The 26,074-nt window shown below is 39.9% G+C and overlaps 1 pseudogene; it reads right to left on the minus strand.

Moving 5' to 3' along the window:
• LOC123824511 overlaps window positions 1-26,074 on the minus strand; it is a 52,720-nt pseudogene that overhangs the window by 18,776 nt on the left and 7,870 nt on the right.

Below are 26,074 nucleotides of genomic sequence, written 5' to 3' on the forward strand. Positions count from 1 at the left end.
TGGCACTCAATCCATTGAGCCACACCAGCCAGGGATGATCATTTAAATCTGACTTATTTCTCCCTGGCCTCTTTCTGTTTGAGGGTCATTGGTTATTAGAGTCGTGGTTCTTCCTGCTTTCAGACAACACAAAGTACTGCATCTAGTTTTGAGACCATGTTGGTGAAGTTAACTAAAGAGAAGAAAACACATCTCTCCGCCTTGTGTTGGGCAGGCTGTGCCCTACTCTGATGTTGAGCAATGTACCTCTTGCAACCTATTTTCCTGAGAAGATTGTTCTTTTTTACTCAAAATGCTTGGTACTTTCTTTTACCTTTTATTTTTTATTAAATTTTACTCATTCATTTATTTACTTGTTTACTTGTTTATTTTGATGAAGCAGAAGAGATGGGGAAAGAGAGAGAGAGAAATGTTGATGTGAGAGAGAACAATAAATCAGTTTCCTCTCATGTGGACCCTGACAGGGCACCCTATTTGGAACAAGGGCATGTGCCGTGACTTCTAATTGAGCCAGCAACACCTTCTTGCTTTGTGGGAGAACAACCAACTAACTGAGCCTCAAAAGTCAGTTTCCCATTTATTCTTCAAGTAGAAATCATGACAGCCAGCTTTGGATGCAAAAGGTAATTTTTCCTCTCATCTTTGGAATTCCTCTAGCTAAACTAAAAATCAAATTAACAGAGGTAGATTAACAGGAGACAATGTACAAAGTCTTTTATACTACTGAGTATTCTGAAGTGAAGAAATGCAGACCCAAAGAAATATTGGGTAGTTAACATTCATATGCTATTCTGAAGGTAAAGAATAAAAATCATTTTTGTTTGAAGCTTCATAAGACAAAAAAAGCCATTTTCATGGAATTTCCAAAGCAAATGAACTGTAAATAAACATTTCCTTGGCATATCAATGTGAATGTACCTTCTTGAGCTAGCGCTGCACTTAAAGACTTCCTAGTCAGTTAAGAGAGAAGTTCAAAGTTTTTTTTTTTTTCCCCTGAGCCTTCTGTTTCCCAATAACAAGATCAGAATCAATACCCTCAAAGACAAATCTGGGGTGGGAACTCTCCTTCCCTTCACAGAGAGACATGACTCTTAATGCTGGTTTAACAAGTCTCACTGAAAGCTCACTTTCATCACACCTCGTCATTTAACTAAAGTCTCTGAGTCCATAAATTATTACCAAACAAGATAAGATACTGAAACACTGTTTTGCCAGTCTCAGTGTATCAACTTTTGACTCCTTATTGGAGAGAAAATTTATAAGATAACTTTGAATCGTCTAGGAAAAAATGTTCCCTGTGGTGGTGGTCACAGCTTCCCTCTAGTGAGGATTTTAACTCCTGGAAAGCAATTCCACACCTGTGTTCTCATCTTATCCACAGCTGTTCAGGAAGACCCAGGAGTCCTATGACTCGGACTCATGTCTCAGATTAGTGTTTATGCTATCATTGATTACTGCTTAAACCATTTTTTGTTGTGTTTTTGCATGCCCCCTATCAATTAACATTTGCTGAGCCTCTTGCAGCCTGAAAGGCTCCAGTCCCATTTTTATTGTTGACAAATTGGAACCAGGAGGTCTCCCAGAGTGGTGCCTGCTCAATTTCAACATCATTCAATTACGTTTATGTTCAACAGAATTTAGTTCCAAAAATAAGTACAGCACAAAGCCTCAAGAAAGGTCCTGATGTCACTTCCAACAACAAATGGGCTTAGAAGGGCCCTTGCATTCATGGTGACTTGGTGGTATTGCTGTATTTTCTAGTCAATAAGAAATGCTATGTATGGGAGTCCAGGAGACATTTTGATTCTTCATTACTTGTTCATTTGTAGTTTCTGTAAATGTGTAATGGACTCAACTTATAAACTTACCAGGCATTGTCTGAGGCAATGAAGACCTGGTAGTGGTTGAAAGAGACAAACTGAATATGATTGCTGATGTCTGAGTATTTATTAGACCGCTAATATCAAAGGCACTTCAGGATGCTTTAGGATTTGTAATCCCAGGCAGAACATTGACCTGAATGAGCTCCTGGAGATTTTTTCTTAATCTCTTGGTATTTTTGCCACTCCTCACTTTTTCTTACACCTCACATCAAATTCCTCAGAAAATTCTTAGATTCAGTGCTCAGAACAAATTTAGAAATGGACACTATTTCTTCACACACCTCCAACTATCCTCTCCTGTTACCTGAATGACGATACTTGTTTTCTCCACATACTCCCTGCTTGCAACCCAGAAGCATCACGAATCCTGGCTAATGAGGAGGCTAAAAATTAGTAATATTGTCTCTCCCATGTTCTAAATTGTTTTCCAGCTGCACTAGTCATCAAATTAAGAGAGTCTGATTAGCAGAAGGGCAAACAGTTTTTAATAAATGATCATGGAGAATTTACATAGCATAAAAATCCCCATGGGAATGAGGCAACACTACGCTATAATATATTTTGGACAAAGAGAAAAAAGGGACAATGAGTCTTATATTTCAGAAGCTAGAAAAGTGCTTTTCGTGTCATTGAGAAGTGAAGATACTACATGGCAAGGAAATTATTTTCTGGGCAACTCAGATTCAGAGAGACACATGAGGTACCTAGCCAACAGGTAATTCCTAAAGCCCTTTCATTTACCATATGTAAAGAATTGGTCTAAAGGGAACATTGTGATTTTTCTTCTGAAGCACATTTTCTATCTGGAACTCTTGGGAGGAATGTGGAGAGGGTCAACAGTTTTTCTGAGTTTGTTTCTGTTTTCTTTTTTTTTTATTTTAATTGTTGTTCACATACAGTTTTATGTCCTTTAGTTCCATCTTAGCCCATCTGCCCATATCTCCCCACCCCCTCCCATTTCTAACTGCCCCCCAGTTTTTGTCCATGTGTCCTTTATATTTGTTCCTGTAAAGCCTTCCCATTCTCCCCTGAGTTTGTTTCTTAACAAACAGTTTAAAATAAATATTCTAAAACCAAAATTTCAAGAAGGCAAAATGTTGGTTTCCTTCACTAACCACAAATTAATAACATCTCTTTTTTTTTTTCTTTCGACCTTTCAGTAGCTCTCCACTTCATTCAGAGTAAAGCCAAGTCACTTATGGCTTCTGGCTTCTTTATTTCTGACTTTATGTATTTCCATCTTTTGATCTCTCTGCTCCAATAAGTTCACATCTCCTGTGCTGAGCCAACATATTGGAAATCATGCCAAGTATGCCTTACTTTATTCTAACATACTTTCATACATTATTGTTGTCACTGTTGTTTGGACTATTGTGTGACTCCTCCACTGGCATAACAGGTATATGAGGACTGAGATTTTGTCAATTTTTTTCTAATGATTAGAAGTGTCAGGGAGATGGTGAGCTAGAGGTCGGTGTCCTTTGATAAATGAGTAAAAAATTGCAAACATGATAATTGTTACAACGTTAAAATATGGTGCATTCTGACCTCACACAACTGGAATCTGACCTACAAGAACAACCAGTTAAATCTTTTTTAAATGAAAGCATCTGACAGAGAATGAGCCCAGGCAAACATAGAGCTCATGAGGGGGCAGGAATGAGAGGTCCAGGCAAAGGAACCAGCATGTGCAAAGGAAAGGAAGCAGGGACATTTAGTGAAGTAATGAATTTTACTGCCTCACTTTGGTGGTTAAGAGAGCTAGTAAATTTGAGGTACCCTGTACACAGTCAGTACTAAAAAATGGCCAGTGTTGTCATTAGTGCACCCCTAGGATATCCATTTCAAGTTGACCCACTTGAGAATAGCAGTAATAGGAAAACAATACATTCTCCTCCTGACCACACAAGCAATTCATGACATTAAGCATTGACTACAGGTTGACTGAAGTATAAGTGACAGGAAAGAAATATATATATATATATATATATATATATATATATATATATATATATAAAGTTTATAATCTGATGAATGTTGGCATGCATACACTCTCCAAATGTATTAATTTCACCCAAAAGTTTCTCACATGCCTTTGAAATTCCTTTCTATGTCCCCCCCCCCAACAACCAGAGTTGTCAGGAATTAAATATTTTCTCTCTTCCCAATAGATAAGTTTGCATTTTCGGAAGTTGTATTTAAATAAAATCATGTAGCATGTTTTATTTTTAATCTGGTTTCTTTAATTCCCCATAATTATTTATGAGGTAAAATGTACACATTAAATTTAATCATTATGAAGTGAGCAATTTAGGGTCATTACTGTAGTCACATGTTTTGTAGCCATCATGTCTATCCAGTTCTGAAATATTTCAATCACATATAACACTATACCCATTGAGAGACTGCTCCCGACTATCCCATGCCCTAATTTGTGGAAAGTACCAACCTTAATTTTGTCTTTGTTACCTCTTCATTTTTTGTCCTAATGTCCTGTCTCATGATCTCTGCTAGCTTGTACATCTGGTGCTCCCACTTGTCCCAAAGTCAGGAAACTAATCTCAGTTTTCAAAAGATTACCCTCTCTTCCCAATTGTGTGTCTTACACTAATGCTCATCCTTGTCTGGAAGAATGGCACCCTCACTTCTCTGCAGGAACTCCAGTGGCTCTTCCCTCAACAGGTAGAAGAGACCCTCACTCATTTGATTCAGATTCATCCTGAGCTTCCACAACAAATCCATTTATATGGCACCATTAGGGTCCCTTGAAACATAAATGCCTAATGCCCTCTCACCTCCCAGACTTCAAAATTTCTTGTGTGATTCTGGGCAGACTTCATTCCTCCATGACTTTGCTCTGCGTTCACCTATGCTTGCACACAATCCACCTCAGAACAGGTCCCCAAGGATCTCAGTGCAACACAACAGAGGTCACAGGGAGCAGAAAATGAATAGAAACAATACAGAGAATTATTTCCCATTTTCCAACTCTGGATGCAGGCTCTTTAAGGACAGACATGTGGAAATTGCAAAAAGAACAAAGAAAACAAAGAATGAGGACAGTGATGTCTGCCCTGAGCTGCAAGTCAAATAGGGCTTGAGAGAGAGTCACTCAGTACATGCCTGTGGGTGGCTGATGTCACAGAGACCTGCATGTTTACTAGAGTTGTTGAGGTTAATGACAGAATATCTTTTATGATCTCTGTGATCTTGATTCATGATGATTCAGGGAAAACATATGTGGAATGAGTACACTATTGATGGGTAAGATGCTTTCAAAATGAGCCATTTCTTGCTGCTACATCTTCTAGGATTCTGACCAAAGGCCGCTTTGAGCCAACCTGGGGACACAGGAGCATCTGGGAACTCAGGTCCTCTGCTGCTGTCAACATCAAGCAAAACAGAAGCAAGACTATTGGAAACTTGTGTGTAAATTAGCAAAATAAGGAAAATTTAGAATATTTAAAAATATGTTAAGCATAGAGACTTTGAGTAAGACCACATGATTAGCTAGTTATAGGGAGGTTATGTTGAAGTAAAACATACATTCAATAAGTTTAAAAAGAAGAAAGAGACTTTATAAAGACCACGAAATAGGGCAGGGAAGCAGAACACAACTCACCTGGGACAAACGTTGGACAGATTTTAGAACAGAAGGGACCATGAGAATGTGTGTTTACTAATTTTCTTTACACAGAAAGAAAGCAAACTTTTCATAAACTTTTGATGGGAAGTCCTTTTATGTTTTGGCTGTAAAGATCCCCAACAAAGGTATGTCTCTACTGAACAGCAGGAGGAATAAAATTCTAAGTAATGGGACCAGGATATTGAGAGAGATATTCTGTGATTCTTAACACTGGCAAGAAACTTTCAAAAAGACTTATGTATGTTTCAAAAGAATAGAGAAAGGATCAAGAATTATCAGATTGCAATTACATTTTTAATGGAGTAGTATAAAAAAAAAGATATGAGTGGCCTAGATTCACAAAGATCCTTTGTAAGTGTTCCTGACTCTGAGGGAACATTCACCCTCCAGATCACAACAAAAATGCTTTCTTCACAGTGGAGGGACCCACAGCTAAATCTATTTTAGCCAAGTCTCAGTTTGCATCTCCATCAGTTCCTGCATTTTATAAAGAGGTGTCAGTTCTGAGCAATGTAGGCACAGGGGCAAAAGAGCTGAGAGTCCTTGAACAGAGCCAAGATTTCATCTCCCAAGAGGCTGTGCATGAATACCTCCATGCAATCACTTTCTTGGTTGTTGTCCAAAGGTCATGTCAAATAAAGAGGAAAATTCTTGACCTTTCAACAGGGCTTCTGCGATTTGCTTTGTCCTGATTTGATAATAAAGTGAAGATTAACTGACAGTCACCACATAGTTTGCTGTGATGCAGGTTTTATTATAGAACATAAGATGGGAGTTCAATAGTCTCTTGAGGTTAGGAGGCTTCACCCTCCCACCTCACTTAGAGTGAAGTCACTATTACATTACTTCATGTAGAAGCAATGTTGGCTTAGACCTTAGTGTTGAGGTTTTATCTACACTTTGAAAACAGAGTTCAGGTGTGGTGCTGGGTAGATATCACTGTGAGCAAGACAGGCATCACCAATAAAGCCAAGATTTTAGACCTGAGCTTAGAAATGAAGGAATTGACCTTGACTGAAAAAAGAATGAGTCTGAGAGGTTCAGGTTGACAGTTTGGGAGAATGAAGACCTTGATTGTGCACATGATACATTAGAGGTGCCCTAATAATGATTAAAATAGATACCCCCCAAATGGCTTAACTCATTTGCTATTAAACCTGTTTGAAAACAAACAGATAACTCAGATGTTGAACCCATAAATCCTCAAAATCTCTGTAAACAAATTAAATGTGACAGTTCTAGAAGACAGAAGTGGTTTTGTGAAATGTGTGTTGAGCCTTTCCCAGCACCCAAGGCCATGTTACTGCTGTGTCTTCGACTGTTGCTACAGAGGCTGCAGAAGGGCTGTGCCTGGAGCTCAGTACAGTGTGTGCATTTTGCAGGCAGTAGCAGCATGTTTCTTTCATGAGTCAAATCTTCAGTCCAGTTTTGAAGATCGTTCTAGAAGCTACAGCTTCATGTGTTTCTACATGTGCTTCCAAATATCTGAGTAAAATAAATTAATTTATATAAGTAATACTATACTAAAAAATGCAGACCTTTTATAAACTTGTGTTGATACTGGTTCACAAACTGAGGGTTATAATTTTTAAATTATATGTTTCTTATATTAAAGGGAAACTAACACAAAAACATGTCAGTGTCCTTCTAATGGCATTTACACAAAAAGCCACAACATTTGGTTTTCACAGACAAACCTTAATCAGTGTGTAATACCAAAAGGGGTGATCACCTGCAACCTCTATGAGAATTCAACTCCCACTGTGGCTGGAACATGAAGTTGTTATTCTCACTCTGATATTCACAGTGTGAGCAAAGCCAGTTCCTGAGCCCCTTCTGTTTGATGTTCTTTCTTGTATCTGTGACAGCGCCAGACTGTACTGTTGTAAGTCCTGTGTCCTTGTCTGTGCTGTTCAACATGATCACAGGAAGGATCCCTGGCTTCTCTGTCTGAGCCACGCACTAGAGGTCTGCCCCAAATAAACACAACTCCCCAAATGGAACCAATGACATCTCTCAATAACATTCTTTGAGGTTCCTTTTTTTTTTATTAGCATTTAGGAATTATTTAATTCAAGGCCTTCTATCCTGAAAATGAGGATTCATCTGTTTTTTTTTTTTTCACCAAAACACACACACGCACACACACACACACACACACACACACACACATTCTTACTGTGTCTCTCTAATGTTTTTTCTAAAGAGGAATATATAGTGTAGGCTACTGTGTCTGTTTAATGATATTCACAATCAAGCCAACTAACTCTGATTTTTTTTTTTAATTTAAAACTGTGAAGTACATCAGAGATGGAGAAACATCCTTCTGTGAGCAACAGATGTGGGGGAATTGTGGTCCTGCTCATTAGACACTTGTAATGACAAAAATAGCATGGAAAATCCAAAAGCTCTTCCAGTTGCCTTAAAGCTACTCCAGGTTCTCTGATGTTGGCATTACCCTCTGGCGGTCAGGTCACAAATTGAATACCCCAATGGGATCAAACCTTTTTTTTCCAACTCGGGTCACTCCAAGAAGCAAAACCAGAAAATCAGTACCAAATGAAAGTGCAGGGCTCTTTGTTGAAAATCATAAAGGATTCTATGATGGAAAAAGCAGAGATTAAACCTACCACAGGCTGTTCTAAGTGACTTCACAGATTGCAAGCCCATGAAACTGGCCTTTTGTACCAATAAAAATGGATGTGTTCAGCCACCAAGTCAGTTCTGCCCCAAACTCGTCATAAAAAGCCTACAGAGCTACAATTAATGTCATACTTAATGGTGGAACTATAAGCCTTCCTAATAAAGACATGCTAAGTGACAAGCCTTAAAAATCATTTAGACATGTGCTCTGAAAGCTAAAATTACATGCCTGCTGATATTGATGTTCTAAGATGGTGACATCGCTGATGACAGTGACACCAGTGACAGCAGCAGCTCTAGTGATTAGAAGCTTCAGTAAAGCTTGAGCTCTAGGGACACCTACATCTGTGACCATTCAGGGATCTGCTATATCTATGAAACTTTCATGGCTCCAATAGCCTGGGGCATGCTGTACTTACCATCCAGAGTAATGAATAAGTGCCTGTGCTTGACCACTCCAGCATGGTGACCTGTCACACAGGTCTTCTGTGTAGAATCACAGACAGTCTACTCTGACTGGAAGGGAAAGAATCCACTCACTTTAAGTTTATTCTGGCCCTCAATCCCACCCCTCACATGCACACTCCATTAGTCACCTCCTTGGTTGTCCCCATGCTCCCAGTCAGACTTTGTCCTTGACACACAAACATCCTGGGGCCTGGATACCTTGTTGACTCAGCTAAGTGATGTCTTCAGGTGCAAGGGTGAGATATGGCTTTTCACAGCTCTCCTCACCCATGTAATAACTGCAGTTCCCAGGACACACTGAAAACCAGCTTCACACTTCCCTACTGGGTCATAAGTTGACTGAATATTTGGGCCTATCGATCAGATTTCACCACCAAAGCTGCTCTGTTTTCCCCACATACATTAGTCTCCTTTCCAACACTTTTGTAGTCTGATTACCCCACACTCCAACTACCTTCCAGACCCCAATCCACAAAATCCCTTCACACATATTCTGGGTTCAATGTATCCCCTTCCTACAACATTTTATTGCTCTTCAGACACCTAGCCCACCACACAGTGCTCATTTTCATCCCTGCTTGCCCCATATTAATGACCTCTGTCCCATGCCTCCTACCAACCTATACATGTAAAGTTTCATCTTGTCCCACTGTCACAGAACTAATCTGAGTCTTCAAGACATTATCCTTTATCCCAACTGTGTGTCTCACCCCTCATGTCCATCCAAGTCTGAATAAATGGAACCCCCACTTCACAACATCAGCTCCATGGGTCTTTGCTCAGCAGGAATGTCTGTCCCTCACTCACTTTTTGGCCTTATCCTAAGACTCCCTTGAAGCCCTCCTTTATTGTACGCTATACCCTTTTGATCCTATAGAATGCTTAACTTCAAACATCCCAGACTTTACCATTCTCCTTCTGACTGTACATACAACACATCCTTCAATACCCCTCTATATGAATACCTGTGCTTATGAACAATCCACTTCTGGTTGGGTCTTCTATTATTATAGCCAAATAACCCAGAGACCACAATAGGCAGGAAAAAATAAGAACCAGAGAAAAATTATATTTCCCTTTACCAGGATTTCATTCCAAATACTCTAAGGACAGGCATGTGGAATTATAAAAACAACAAAGAATCAAAACACCAATGTCTGCCCTGAGTTCCCCATCATGGAAGGTACAAGGTAGTGTCTTTTAGTTATAGGCCTGCACATGGCTAATGTGACAGGGATCAGCTTATTTACTAGAGTTGTTTAGTTCCACTATAGAATAGCTCACATATTTGAGAATTCAATAATTAAAGGAAAATCTTCTAAAAACTTTCTACTTTGTCAACAAGTTCATTTTAAAAGTTCAAAAGATTTTATTTAGAGTTTAATAAAGTAGAGGATGAAGATGAGGCATATTTCATATCCAGCCTGAGGGTCACAGTTCCAAAAAAAAACTAGCACTTGACCACTAGAGATAAACACAGTATCACATTATCTAGATGGCTTAGTAGGACCCATGTGCTCCAAAGGTAGGAAGTAAATGCATGCTCGTGTCAATTCACTAAGTCTATGGCGTCAGTAATGACAGTGCCACCAGTGATAAAGTCAGCTTAGTGATGAGCAATTTCAGGAAAGCATAAGTTGTGGGGACACCCTCATCTGTGACCATGCAGGGATCTGCCACCTCTATGAGAGTTTTATGGCTCCAATAGTCTGGGCCATGCTGGTCATATACTCCAAACTGAAGAACGAGTTGCTGTACTTGTACCTTTATCTCGCCAATGATAGAAGGTAAAAAGTAATTTGTGAAGCCTCTGGTGAGTATTACTTAGACAATTACATGCTGATGTCCTCAGTTTACAGCAAGACCATGCCTTTTACAAAAATGGAACCAGAGTTGCAGACTGGCCCTATGCCCTCAGGAAACATGGAGAGTCTGAAAGGGGGCTCTAATGTGGAGAGGTGGCTGGAAATATTCATGATGACCTGGGTGCTATCAAACCCGCCAACATAGGGTCAGGTAGGAAGAGCAGCATCCATGACAGATGGGAGTTACAGATCCTGGGCTAGACAAGGGCAAGTGACTGAGAACATTGGCACCAACCAATACAGTACAGTGACCTGTTACATAACTCTTAACCTGTGGAAGCACAGAAAGCTCACTCTGAGGAGTCAGCAAAGAAAGAAAAGACTCCACTCACTCCAAGCTCAACCAGACCTTAACCGCCACTTTCTCATACACACACTCTTTTACTCACTCCCTTACCTGTCACTAGATTTCCAGTCATATTTACTCACTGACACAAACATTCCCTAAACCTGGCTAACTTGTTGACTCAGCTGATGCACATTGTGTACAGCAATTAAATTTGATATTTCATAGCACTCCCAGGCCCTATGAAACCTGTATTTCCAGACCACATTTTGAGAGCCAGCTGCACACATTTCTTCTATGTCAGAACTGGAGAATGGACATCTCTGGCCTTTAATTGGGTTTTTACCCCCAAAGACTGCCCTTCACCCTTTACCTTCCATAGGTTTCATCTCAACCTCTGTTCTAGTCTGATTACTCTTCACTGCATCTTTCTTTCTGTCACACATCTCTAAGCTAACTCAGCTCACTTTCTGCATTCATGGTTTTTCAATCTTACCATGTCTCTTCAATGTCAAGACTCCAAACTCTCACCCTCCCCTAGGTGCTCACCTTTTTTTCTCCCGTGTGAAAAATATGCAAAGTACTCAAACAACTGAACAATAACAACAGAACCGAAGAACACTATTTAAAATGAACAAAATTCTTGAATAAATATTTCATCAAGGAAGATATGCAAATGGCCATTAAACACATAAAAACATGCTCATATTCAGTATAATATGGAAATTGCAAATCACAAAATTCAGGGTCAAAGTGGTTGCCTCTGATGTTGGCTGTGGGTATTGCTGCTGTGCAGGGACAGAGAGAATATTTCACTGTGTGGTCTCTCTCAGTCCTCCAAAGGTTTCTTCAATTAGAGTTTGTGAATTTCACCCTTAAGCTAACTTGTTTTATAAAGAAATAAGGCAGGTCTGTGAGTCACATAACAAATAGATGGAGATCCCATTGCTCAGAGCTTTAACTGCTCTTGCTATATCTAAAAAATAATACTAACATTCTCAGTTGTCTGTTGACTATTGGGTTTTGATGACGGAATACAAGGGACTGGAAGTCAGAGACCACTCTGAACTTCTGGTGCTTCACTGACCAGCTGACTGTCCTGGTGGACAAGGCATTATTCCTTCAGGCTGCACACCCCTCCTCATCCAATGGAGATGTGCTTCTGTGAGGCACCCATTCCCAGGTCATTGTACAAACTTAAATCTGAACCAGATAACACATGGGGACCAGGAGAAGGCTGTTAAACGCTGACTACTAAGGCCACTGGTCCAGGAGGTGTGTGAGGACATCCAAGGTAGTGTAACTGACATGAGCTAGTTAGCCAATAAGTGATAGCGCGGAGTCCAAAAATGAGCTAGAAAAGTGAGGGAAACAGGCAGGAGCTATCTGTGGCAGCCAATTCATGTGGGTTGTTCTTTGTCATTTTGTTTATTCCTTCTCTACCAAGGGCAGGTCAGGACTTGTGCAAATGCAGGAGTGTGGAGTGTCAAGCCAGCGGCAGAAAATTGCCTAAATTCTGGCCATTTATGTGTGGTGGTCATGAAATAGCATTTGAACAAATTAAAATTTTATATGTGAAATTATTATCAGTATTTTAGAGCCTAAGGCCAATGATGAAAATATTTCTCCAGAGAGGAACAAAGAATCTGAGACATGGGGCTCAGCCTCCTGAGGTACAGGGAGCCTATTTGTGTGGTTAGAATTTCAAAGAGTCTACATCCAAGTTCTAGTCTTTGAAAGATTTCATTGTAAGGTTTCTGGAGGAGGAAAGTGTGTTTGTTAGATGTTTGTTATGGCTCTTGCTATAGTAAGGACTAAGAAGGCTTCAGAGGGTTTGTGGACAGAGAGCAATGTAGCGTGCATATCCCAGGAAGTAGCAACAAGTTTCTTAGTGAGGCAGATCTCTAGTCTGCTTTTAGATACTCTTCTAGAAGCTTTGTTTTCACTCTGTTATCATACATGTAAATAAAAATATTAAGTTACTATAAATGGGTCATTTTTTCTTAAAAAAAGCAGATTATTTATAAAGTAATGATGATTCTGTTTCATGACTTAAGGCATATAATTATCAAATTCTATGTTCCTGATATTAGCAACAAACAAACAAACAAACAAAAAAAAACAAGAGAAATCTTGTCAGTGCTCATCTTTGGTCATTTAGACAAAGAACCAAGAATGTCTGGTTTCTTGAACAAATCCTAATCAGCTTGTTATGCCCAGAGAACACATTTTTTGATGTGATCAACTACAACCCCAAAATATTTTATCTCCAATTATGGCGGGAACATAAATTTATTGCTCTGTGTCTTACATTCTCACTGGGAGCAAAACCAGTCCCTGGCTCCCTTCAGTTGCACATTCTTTCTAGTATTTGTGACAACACTATACTTGGCCATAGAACTCCCTGGGTCTCTGTTTCTGCTGTTTCTGACTGATCACAGGAAGGTTTCAGCTTCTTTCAGCCACCCTAAGGATATCTGCTCCAAACAATGGCAGACCCCCCAGTGTAACCAAAGTTATCTCTAAACAACATGTTTTGAGGATGCTTACTGATTTTTCACTTTTACACATGACCTAACTCAAGGTGTTCCCTCTTAGAAGATGAAGACTCAGTTGCTTTCTTTCATATTTGTTAACATACACACACTTCTTTCTATTTTGTCTCTTCAGTATTTTCTAAAGACCAAAATTTAGTGTAGATCTTATTGTGTAGATTTAATGCTATTCATATTTGAGCCAAATAACTTTCTGAGTTCCTTACATTTGAATCTCTGATGTACATTGCAGATGGAGAATCCTCCTTCTGTGAGCAATGGATTTGTGGGAAATTGCCCTGCTCATTAGATAAAAGTAATGATTAAAAAAAAAGAGTAGTAAAAAAGTTCAAAACTCTCCCTATCTTTTCATAGTTCCTCCACGTTGCCTGGTGTTGATACCACCCTCTGGTGGTCCCATTACAAATGTCATGTCCCAATAGGTCAAAACATTTTTTTTTTAACCTAAGGTCACTCCTGAAAGCAGACGTAAGAAAAGTAAGAATCAAGTGACAATACAAGGCTCTTTGTTCAAAATTCTTTAAGAATTTCAAGATTGTGAAGGTGGAGCATTAAACCTACAGCAGGTTCTTCTAAATGACTGGGCAGATTGTGAGCCCATGAAGCTGGTCCTCCCTAGCAGGGCAAGTGTATGTGTTGATTCCCCCAGTGACTTCCATGAGAAACTCAAGTCATAAAATACCTACACACCTGCAGGTCATGCTGTATTTAATGGTGCACACCAGAGGTTTTCTCACTGTAGAAGATCAAATGTCAGGTTTCTAAATGCCTTAGAAGACACGGTTGCTCTGAGGGGTGAAAGTGGGTGACTGCCAATGTTGATGCTCTCAGACATGACATCAGTGATGACAGTGACACCAACAACAGAATCAGCTACTCCCATTCCTGCCAGATCAAATGTCTTCCCTCAGTGGCCTCAGACACAAACCAGAGATTTATCTTGCTGTCCCTGTGACATATGCTGCCTACCCCTTTAAAACTTGTTATGTGGCAGCTGTGCACTGGTTCTTCAGGGACTATGAGATGCACAGACACCAGATGTCCTCTTGGCTGTCAGGCAGCCAAGAAGGATGCAGCTGCAAGCAGTAGAGTGTGTGAGAAGCCACTTTCCCAGGTGTTCCTCGGCACCTCTTCTGATTCCTGTTGGCTATGAAACATTGTTCATGGAAACTCTCAACATGGAAATCTATCTGCAGATGGGAGTTTGTGGAGCCCTACCACAGCTGATGTGCCCCAATTAGCACCACTTGATGAATCTTTCCCTGACCATGGGATGCTCTGTATAAAGGTGGTTCTTGTGCTTTGAAAGAATTCTGTCAAACTAATTTTTAATGTGAGATTATTGTTTCTTTTCTCATGTTATAAGTTTTTTTAATAAGAATCAGGTTAAAAATGCAATAAGGTTTTTCATGAGAACCTGCTCCCCACCCTCATTTTCAGCTCTGAGAGAAAATAGGGCCACCACCCTGCAAAGCCATGCTTTTCTCAGCAGCCTTGTGTGGGCCTCAGTGACCAAGGATGTGTCCAGGCTGAGGGAGGAACCTGGAGCAGAGATGAGGGTGGGCAGGAAGCTGGCTCTAAATCCTGATTTCAGGAATATCAGCTGAAAGTAGCAAAACCACTAGGCCTCCCCCACCGTGTGTGAAGGCGGAGCAGATAATATGTGAGTACTCAGGGGTGTGATTCCTCCCCTAAATATGAAAGGTATGCTTTTGAAAAAGGAATTATTAAGACACAAAAAATTAAATGTTTTTTCATATTTCACATTTCATGCTCATTTTTTGAGTAACTACATTTTTATGTGTATTCCAGACACTGTGCTAAGTCCTTATAAACTTTATCTTACTTAGTCTTTCCAACACCCCTATCAATTTATACTATTAATAGTTCCATTTTTTGATGAAGGGCAAATTGGACAACAGACCACATGCACAGCAAGTGAGGGGGCTGGGGACACGAAAAGTTAGCTATGTTCTAATCTGAGTCCATAAAACCCACAGTTCTCCAAGTTATTTATTTACAGTGTGTCTGTTTCTCTTGAGTAGATCCTAACTTCCCAGGGGCCTGCGACTGACTGTTATTTGGGTTTCAGTCCCTGAGATGTGGTAAACCAGATGTGATAAATGAGTTTCAATCTGGAAAACATGTATGATCTGAACCCTGATAAAGATCAGTTCTGGTTATGGGAGCAGCATGAGCCAGAACCTGGCATTGGGGTTAAATTTGCTTTCTCGGTTTGGGGAGGTGACCAGAGCAAAGGACATTTAAAAGTGGGGCTGCCGATGCTTTCAGGGTGGTGAGTGACACCTGAATTCACTGGGGTTACACCGGGGAATGCTCTGCACCCCTAGGCAGTACATGTGAGTGTTATGCAGTAGCCACTGGGGACAGGAACATTGACACCAGTAGAAGTGAGACATTAAAAAGAGAAAATATTAGATAGTAAAATAGTCACAGGGATGCACAACACAGTTTGGCATGTACAGGCAATAATATTGTAATACCTGTGTGTGCTGACAAATTTGGTCCTAGACTTGTTGTGGAATTCGTTCATAAGGTATATCAATGTCTCATAACTACATTCTACACCTAAAACTAATAGAATATTAAATGTCAAGTGTAATTTTTTAAATTTTAAGAAAAGTAAGTTTCAGCTTTAGTGAATAATAGGGAAAACGACCTTAGCTCAGCACCTGTTTAGCTCTGGGTTTTCTTTTTCATCAAGGCCCCCTCAGTTACAGAGCCCTGGGAAACAGGTGAGTTTAAGAGGATCAGACAGCTTTTCTTGCTTGTCTGATATCACAGAGTAGAGCAGGGATAACGAAATTTGAGCACATCTGCCAGAACACAGAGTGTGTGTTCTCTGAACTGCAGTGTGTTGCCTCTGCTGGTGCAGTTAAAGGTCAGTCTTTGGGGAACAAAATAAAATTTGGCGAATTCCTGGGGAGATGTGATGTAGCAAAAGAGAGAAGTGGTTTTCTTTTCTTTAAAAAAAGAATAGCCAGTTACAATAATTGACTTACTAGTAGACCAAGTGCCCAACTACCAGAGACGGGTTGACACCAACATCATGTGAGAACATCAGTGGTTCTGATGTGAGCAGTGCACCCAGGTGAACGAGGTGAGCAAGCTCAAGTCAGCAGTTCTTTCTCTGGGTGATGGGAGCGGGGTGACCCATTCCTAACAGGATTTTTAAAAGACTTCTCAGCATATTCAACACCTTCTTAAAAAAAAAAAAAACAAGACAGGATATAAACACAGCCTTTATTGCCTAATTCAAAATAAACCAAAAGAGAAATGGAAGAATATTTTGTTCAACATTTTATTTATTTATTTTTTAGAGAGAGAGGGGAATTGGTGGAGAAAGAGGAGAGACGCATTATTCTGTGGTTGCCTCTCAGACACCCACTACTGGGAACCTGGCGTATGCCCTGACTGAGAATGAAAACAGCAGCCCTTTTCTCCACAAGCCAACATTCAATCCACAGAGCCACACCAGCCAGGGCAGAAAGATTTTTAATGAGTGCCTCAAACATTCACTTACCTAAGGAGCACACCATCTTCCAGCTCTGGGACAAAATTATTACCATAGGCCAATAAATACAAATCTTAAAATTGTCCTCTAAATATTAATAAACGTTTTAACTATATGAATGAATAAATTCAATTTATTTCAATGGTTATAAATTAATGCTTTTTGCATTTTTGTACCTGTGTCATGGCAAAAATTTGTTTATTTACTTGTGTATTTTAAAAAGAAATAATTATGGTTTATTTAATGAAAGGATTTCTACAACAAACTAATTTTAAAGCAGTTGCATGTCTGTAATTTCAAGAGAATGATGCATAATAAATAAGACTCCTCTTAAATCTTTATTTCAAGTACTTTCCCCACCTTTCCACTTAGCAATAAAAGGCATTTTGTATTTTTGTAGAAAAAAAATAAAGATTATTTATCTACAGAAAAAAAAGGCAGACCACTTATAAATTGGTCCAAGAGCTGAGAGTTTCGTTTTTTTCAAACAAATCTTACCCAATGCGTTAAGACTCGTTTGGACTATGGAGGACATATGTTTTTTTGAGTGAACACCTAAAAGCTTCAGTAGATTTTGACTCCCATTTAATGTGAAACATTAAATAATTTTGTTTCATATTCATACTGTGAACAGAACCATTTCCCAACTACCTCATGTTAAATGTCTTTTCTTGCATTTGTGACCACACTGGACATTGCTGTGGTATTCCCTGTATCTCAGTGTGTGCTGCTCAAAGTGATCACAGGAAGGCTCTGTCTTCTGTGGGCCACACTGAGTACATCTGGCCCAAAATAAGAAATCCCTCTGGGGAGAACTCAAGTCTTCTCTACATTACATTCTTTGAGGGTGCTCACTAATTTTCCTTTCCTGTTTTAAAAATGTATTTTATTGATTATGCTATTACAGTTGTCCCATTTTTCCCCTTTTATTCTCCTGCACACTGCACACCCTCTTCCATCCACATTCTCCCCACTTTAATTCAAATCCATGGGTCATACATACCAGTTCTTTGGCTTCTACATTTCCTATACTTTTCTTAACCTCCTTTTGCCTATTTTATACATACAAATTATACTACTTCCTCTCTCTACCTTTCTCCCCTCTATGCCCCTTCCACTTCCCTGCTAATAACCCCCTAAGTGATCTCCATGTCTGTGATTCTGTTCCTGTTCTAGTTGTTTGCTTAATTTTATTTTGTTTTATTTGTTTGTTTGTTTTTTAAGGTTCAGTTGTTAATAGCTATGTGTTTGTTGTCATTTCACTGTTCATATTATTTATCTTCTTTTATTTAGATAAGTCCCTTTAACATTTCATATAATATGGGCTGGGTGATGATGAACTTTTTTAACTTGAGTTTATCTGGGAAGCAATTGATCTGCCCTTCCATTCTCAATGATAGCTTTGCTAGATAGAGTAATCTTGGATGTAGGTCCTTGCCTTTTATGACTTTGAATACTTATTTCCAACCCCTTCTTGCCCACAAGGTTTCTTTAAAAAAATTGGCTACTAGTCTTAGGGGGACCCCTTAGCAGGTAACTCTTTCCGTTTCCCTTGATACTTCTAGGATTCTCTTTTTATTTTTAATGTTGGGAAATTTAATTATGATGTGCCTTGGTGTGTTCCTCCATGGGTCCAACTTCTTTGGAACTCTCTGAGCTTCCTGAACTGTCTGGAAGTCCATTTCCTTTGCCAGATTGGGGAAGTTGGCCTTCATTATTTGTTCAAATAATTGTTCAGTTTCTTGCTCTTCTTTTTCTCCCTTTGGCACCACTATGATTTAGATATTGGAACATTTGAAGATGTCCTGGAGGGTCCTAAGTCTCTCCTCATTTTTTTTTTAATTTTTTGTGCATTTATTTTGTTCTGTTTGAATGTTTCTTTCTTCATTCTGCTCCAAACTGTTGATGTGAGTCCCAGTTTCCTTCCTGTAACGGTTGGTTCCATGTGCATTTTCCTTTATTTCACTTTGGGTAGCCTTTATTTGTTCCTTCATTTTGCAAGTGAGCTCAATGAATTCTATGAGCATCCTGATTAGCAGTGTTTTAACCTGTGCATCTGATAGGTTACCAATCTCTTTGTTGCTTAATTGTATTTTTTCTGGGGCTATGATCTGTTCTTTCATTTGATTTTTTTTTTCTCTTAGCAAGCCCATTACATATAAGAGGTTGAACCTTAGGTATTCACCAGGGGGGCAACCCACATGGCTATCTAGTGACACTATATGTGAAGGAGAAGTCTGAGAGTGAACAATGCTGGTTGTTCAACTCTCTGCCAGTTTTCAGTCACTTCTGCTGTTACCCACAATCCAATTGGGCCCTTCTGGTGCTGATTCCCAGATGGGTGGTTTTGTGTATGAACATACACTAGGACCCTGTGGGTCTCTCCAACAACTCTCCTTTGAGGCTCGCAGTTTCTCCCACTGGTGCCTCAACACTCACAGGTGTTTTCAGTCAGAGGCTTTGAGGCTTTATTTCCCTGTGCTGGAACTATGGGTTTTGTGGTCTATCTCACTCTCCAGTTGATCCTCCCGGCTTATCAGCACACAAATGTGGGGGTACCCAGTCAGCAAGCTGCTGCCTGGCCGGGTCCACCAGCTGCCCCTCCAGCCCATGTATTCCAGCTGCTCCTTTGTCCCAAGTCCTCTCTGCATGCCTGTCTCTGCTCCTCCTACCAGTCTGCATGATTATTTCTTCTTTAAATCCTTGGTTGTGGAACTTGCATACAGATCAATTTTTCTGTCAGTTCTAGTTTTTTTTTTGTGTTTACATTTTTTGTTGTCCTTCTTGTCATTGAGCAAGGAGGCACAGTGGTCCACCTACACTTGTGGGTCTCTCCAACAACTCTCCTTTGAGGCTTGCAGTTTCTCCCACTGGTGCCTCAGTCTTGCCCAGAAGATACCCTAATTTTTGACTTTTATGCATTATATTTTCAAGATCCTCCTTCTTGAAAAACAAGGACTCAGCTGCTTTTCTTCCCATCACCAAAACACACACACATAGATGTACAACCTTACATGCCAAACTTCCCATCCTATTTTTCCAGTATTTTTCTAAAGAATGATATTTAGTGTAAACTTTATTGTGTCTTTTTAATTCTATTCACATTTGAGCCACCAACAGAGTTTTCTTTAAGTTTGAATATTGAAGTACATCAGAGATGAAGAAGTTACCTTACCTTCTGTGAGCTGGAGAGGTGAGGGTGAAATACTTCTGCTCCTTAGACACTTCTAGTGACACAAATAGTGTAGATAAAGCCCCAAACTCCTTCAATCTCTTCATAGCCCCTCCTGGTTACTTTGCATTGTTGTTGCCCTCTGGTGATCACATTTCAAATGGCAGCTTCCAATGGGGTCAAACTACTTTTTCCCAATCCAAGTCATGCCTAGGAGCAAAACCTGAAAAAGTTAGTGTCAAGTAATATGGGGTTCCTTGTTAAAAAGTCAATATGATTTTCAGGATGGTGAAGGCAGAGTATTAAACCTACCATCGGCTCTTAGTGACTGCACAGAGTGTGAACCCATGAAGCTAAACCTCCCCAGCAGGGAAAATGAATATGTTCATCCTCCAAGTCATTTTCACACCAATCTCAAGTCATGAAAGCCCTACAGACTTACTAGTACTGTCATCCTTAATGGCTTGAACTACAGGCTTTCTTTCTAGAAATGATCAAAGGGGCAAGTTTTCAAATGCCTCAGTAGACACATGGGCTTTGGAGGGTGGAATTGAACACCTACTAATGTTGATATTTCTCAGACAATGACATTAGTGATACCAGTGACACCAGGGTACAGGTCAGCTACAAGGGTGGGCAGTTTATGCAGAGCATTACATCCACTTCTGTGACCATTCACGGATCTGTCACACAGTCTGGGCTATGCTGGACATACCCTCCAGAGTAACAGCCATGTTGTTGTGTTTCTACCTCCTTTTAGTTAATGTTAGAAGAAGGAAAGGTGCTTTATGAACCCCCTGGTTTGACCTAATAAGAGAATGACATTCAGAATTCTAGGCTTCAGAGCAAGGCCATGCTTTCCACAGCAATACAGCAATTGCTCCTAATTGGCTTTCAACTCGCAGAGGTGTCAGATTGCCTAAATATGGGCTGTAATGTGACAAGGTAGCCAGATCTCCTCAGATTTGGGTTCTATTGCATACTCAGATTTTAATGTAAAGTAGGAAGAGTAGTGTCCATCACAAATAGAAGTGAGAGATCTGGATTACACAAGGTAGGTGGCCCAGACCATTAGCACCTACTGCTTTAGCAAGTGGCCTGTCACATAGCTTTATCATGGAATCACAGAAGGTTCACCATCACTTTCAACAAAGAATTCAATGGCTCCACACCGAGTTCATTCTGGCCCTCAATTCCGCCTCCCAACCTCATACACCATCAGCCACGATTTTTGCTTCTCCCCCAGCACCTACTCAACCTACTAACACACAAATCCCCTAAAACATGGCTGACTTGTTGACTCAACTGATGGGACTCAGCTTCTTGACTTGGCTCAGATTATGGGATTTAGTTTTAGTTATTCTCAGTTCTCCAAAGCCATGTGGAAACAGTGGCCATCAGAGCACACTTTGAGAGTCTGCTCCACATGTTTCCACTGGGTCAGAATAGAGACCATTGACCTTGAATCCTGTCCTCATCCTCAAGCCTGCCCTGCATTCCCCACCTTTGCCAGGCTCCATTGCAATCCATTTGCTAGTCTGACTACCACACCCTCCAATTCTCTTCCTGATTAAAATTTCTGTCTTCATGTTGCCCCCAATCTTATATACCTTCATCACTCTTCAGACTGCTAGTGCCCAACAGGATGCTCATCTCAACTCTCCCTTGATTCTTATCCCATGTCTCCTCTTTCATAATATTTTTTGCCTAGTACATGCGGTTTTCCCTCTTACACTAACCTTAGAACACTGATCTGAGTCTTCAAAACCTTACTCTCTGCCAACCCTGTGTCTTTCCCCACATAGACATTCTACTCTGGGAGAATGGCTCCTCTCTCTTAACTGCACCAGCTCCAATGATCCCTCCCTCATCACTTAGGTCTGCCCCTTGTATGCCCCATGCTGAACTTCCTTAACAAACTCCCCCCTCCCGTCACCCTCTTATGTCTTCTTTAATCCATACAATGCCTAATACCCAAAATCCATATGCTTTACACTTTTCCTTCAGGACTCTGAGCAGATCCTATTTCTTTTTGACACCCCTGTATGCACACCTCTACCTATCTACAATCCACCTCTAACCAGAGGATTCAGTCAAATGCCTCAGAGGACCCAGATAGGATTAAAAAGTTGACCAGAAAAGAAATTAACTTCACCTTTCTCAAAATCTGATTGTAGACACTAAAGGTAGAGGTGTGGACTTTGTAAACCTAACAGAAATCACAGAACAAAGACACTGATTTGTGCCCTGAGTCTCAGGTCACAGGAGGCACAAAAAAAAGGGTCTCCCAGTGCAGGCCTGTGGGGGCTGATGTCACAGGAACCTACATGTTTACTAGACTTTCTAGGGTTCATAACAGAATAATTTTCAAACCTCCGTAAGCTTTGCCTTGAAGGTGAGTGAAAATGTATGTACAATGCAAACACTATTGATGTGTAGGCCACTGCAGAGGTGCAGAGGTTCACAACTGTCCTTTCTGTCAGATTCTAAGAAAAAGGCCACTTTAAGACAAACACATCCTGAGAGAAATCTTGGCAATCAGGTAATCTTTGCCTGTGGACACCAAATCAGAAGGAAGGTAGGGCAACTGAAAAAAAGTTACTTGGAAAATTGCAGCCGGATGTTAAAAATCTGGAAGATTTGAATATAAGGTATGGATGGGCACTGTGAGTGAGGTGAAAAAATTTGCTAATTACAAGTAAGTTATAGCAGAGTGAAAGATGCATCAAACAAATTTAAAGAGGTAAGAGAGACTTCTTAAAAACTATGTGTTAGTATATTGAGTCAGAATTCAACACCCTTGAAAGAGAAGGCTGAATAGATTTTAAGAACAAGAGAAAGAACTGAAGGCACCTCTGTTTGCTGTTTGGCTTAACAAAAAAGAAATAAAAAGTAAATCATGTCATGAAATTTTCCCAGTATATCTTTTTACCTCATGGTTTTAAAGGTCCTCACACAACTTAGTTTTCTGCCCTCCCAGAGAGATGAGACATAGACACTAGGATGATTAAATTTAAAGTCATGGTCATGTGCCCACTTGACAGATACACTTTGAATTGTAATATTGGCAATAAGATTTTAAGAAGACTCATGTACATTTCAAATGGGCAATAAAAGAATCTGAAATTACAAATTTCAATTATATTTCTGAAGAAAAATGCTCTAAAAGTATGGAGGTCAGAGTCCTACAATCAGGAAGAACCTGTGTAACGGTCAGTGACTCTCAGGAACATGAAGGCCTCTGGGTCATAACAAAACTGCTTTCTGTACAGTGGTGGGAAACACAAGTAAATCTTTTTCAGCCAAGACCCAGTTTTCATCTCCATCTATTAATGCAATTTATAAACAGGTGAAAATTCCCACTATTTATAAACAGGCACAAAATAGCTAAGGGTTCCTGAACAGAGCTTGAATCTGACCTCCCAGAAGGCTGTGCTTCTGGAGATTTCCATTTAGACACTACATTTTTCTCTATAGTAACATTCCCTCTTATCAAACATAATCCCTAAGGAAGAAGTGTGTACTTGATCCTACACCATAGCTGGAGTCACATATTTTTACCTCATTAATTACCTAAGTGCAGAGGAATCAACTTTTACCACTTGGTTTGCTCTGATGAAGGTTTTTCTATAAAACATATGATGGGAGTTTTGTTAACGAGGTTAAGGAGGTTCACTCTCACACTTCACCTATATTCTCTCTAGCTTTGAGTTATGTATTTTACTCCAAGAAGTGCCAAAAGAGCAAGAGATGAAACTTAGCTTTATAAACTATGGGTTCATTTCTAATTCCATGGGCATTGGTCTGAACTAAGACATCTGAACTAAAGTCCTGGCTTTATTACCAAAGTTTCCAATTATATCTTACTAAGAAAAAGAACAGAAATATGCTAAATTTATTCAAATACTTTTTCTTGTTTATTTTTCATTGTTGCTCAAGTACAGTTGTCTGCTTTTACCCCCACCATTCCCCGCACTGTCCCACCCCAGCCATCCCCACATCCCTCTCCTGATCCTGTGCTCTCTTTGTTTTGGCCATATGTCCTCTGTAATTCTTCCTGAAAACACTTCCCAATTTTACCCCGCTCTTTCCTCCTGCCTCCCCTCTGGTTACCATCAGTTTGTTTTTAATTTCAATGTCTCTGGTTATATTTTGCTTGCTTGTTGGTTTTGTTGATTAGGTTGCACTAAATGGTTAGATCACATGGTATTTGTCTTTCACTGCCTGGCTTATTTCACTTAGCATAATGCTCACTAATTCCATCCAAGCTGTCACAATGGTAGGACCTCCTTCTTTCTGTTGCATAGTATTCCATTGTGTACATGTACCATGGCTTTTTGATCCATTCACAAATAATTTTATTGACATATAAATAACAATACTGAAGACTTTAGAAATCTTTTGAAAGCAATCTAGGTGAAAAGCTAAGATCAGAGTTGCTATCCACATGGGTGTCCTCTTGTCCATTTCCATTGTCTAAACTGTCACCAGATGCCTTCACATGTTTGCATGGAGAAGTGACAGAGCTCAGATTCTGTGAGCTCATCACCTGCTCCTGTTGGCTATCATAAAATGACTGCAAATTCCCTGAGGGACACAGTGTTAACTTCACTGTGGACATGGTAAAAGTAAGACCAAACCAAGGCACATGTTTGAAATGTGACTTTAAGTCAACAGTAATGACAATGTCATATCACATTTTTGAGTGTTTATTGACTTAATGTAAATATTTTAAGAACTACTCACCTGCAGACAAATGTTTATAATAATGTAATGAAATTCAATTTAAAGTTCAATAACACAGAGGAAGAAAGGAAGGTCAGTCATAATACACATAAAGTTCAAGACCCCGACTTTCAGTAGACATGATGGGGTTGTACACTTTACACTTGTAATCCCCAGCACCTTCCCTCATGACGGGATTTATGGTGATGCTTCTGCCATCTGAGTTCAGCTTCATTCTGTCTGTGAACTTCAGATCCATGCCATTTAAAAGCCACTGGGGGAATTTTCCATTTGTATAGCAAGTCAAGATGACATCATCTTCATTGTCTCTGACTCCATAGCTTCTGGCTAGGAGGACAGGCACTCTCAGATACTCTGTGGAGAAACAGAGAATGTGAATCTTTGAGAATGTCCTTGAGTCATGGAGCTATGCTGCTTCCTCAGAGATCTCCACCACTCACAGTCTAAAGTGAGCTATGTAAAGGTCACCAGAGCATGGTCCTGACATTTGCAGAAAGAATTCTCTAAATTTACGTGACAGTATGTACAGTTAAAGTTTCACCTCCTCTCTGAGCCCATATAAGCTCAGGGGGATTCTATACCTGTTCCCTCACTCTTCTTTGTAGTAGCAGGACACAAAACCCCTTTCCAGTGCATATGGCTCATAACCTCATTATCAGGTACATTTTTTCTCTAGTAAGCTTTATCCATCTGTTTGTAGAACTTTTATTTTGACTCCACAAGACATCAGGTTCCCCTTCTTATGTAAAGGTTTAAATATTTTAGGGAAGACAAGCTTACCACCTTTGTCCATCTCTGGGACCAAGGGAAGTTTACAGCAAGTGGAAAACCATTCAGTTTTTGTTAAAAAATAATATTAGGCATTAAGGATGGCCCAATCCAGTGTTCATGGCTTACACCTTGAGGATTTATATCTAAAAGGCTCTCACTCTAAACAAGAATTTGTCTCCTTGCCAACTGAGTCATTATGATGGTATAATTAATCTCTAGAGGTAAACAGTTAAAGTTTTAACAAAAGACATTGGCTGTAGGAAGAGAAGAAAACTATTCATATACTAAAGGCCATACATAACAGCCCAGAGCTAACACAATATTCTCCAGACATCCCGACTTCCTGGTTGACCAGAAGCCTTTCCTTGCAGCTGCGCAGACTTCTGTCACCCAGATGAGGTGTGTTTCTATGGGGCACCATTTTGTTACTGAGCAAACAAGGGGGGCCTGGGAGGATATACTATTACCCAAAAGAAACCCCCCAGGTTCTTTATGTCCACCGCC

The sequence above is a fragment of the Phyllostomus hastatus genome, unplaced genomic scaffold (assembly GCF_019186645.2).
Source record: "Phyllostomus hastatus isolate PE091 unplaced genomic scaffold, TTU_PhHast_1.1 phas_contig_571, whole genome shotgun sequence".
Classification (NCBI taxonomy): domain Eukaryota; kingdom Metazoa; phylum Chordata; class Mammalia; order Chiroptera; family Phyllostomidae; genus Phyllostomus; species Phyllostomus hastatus.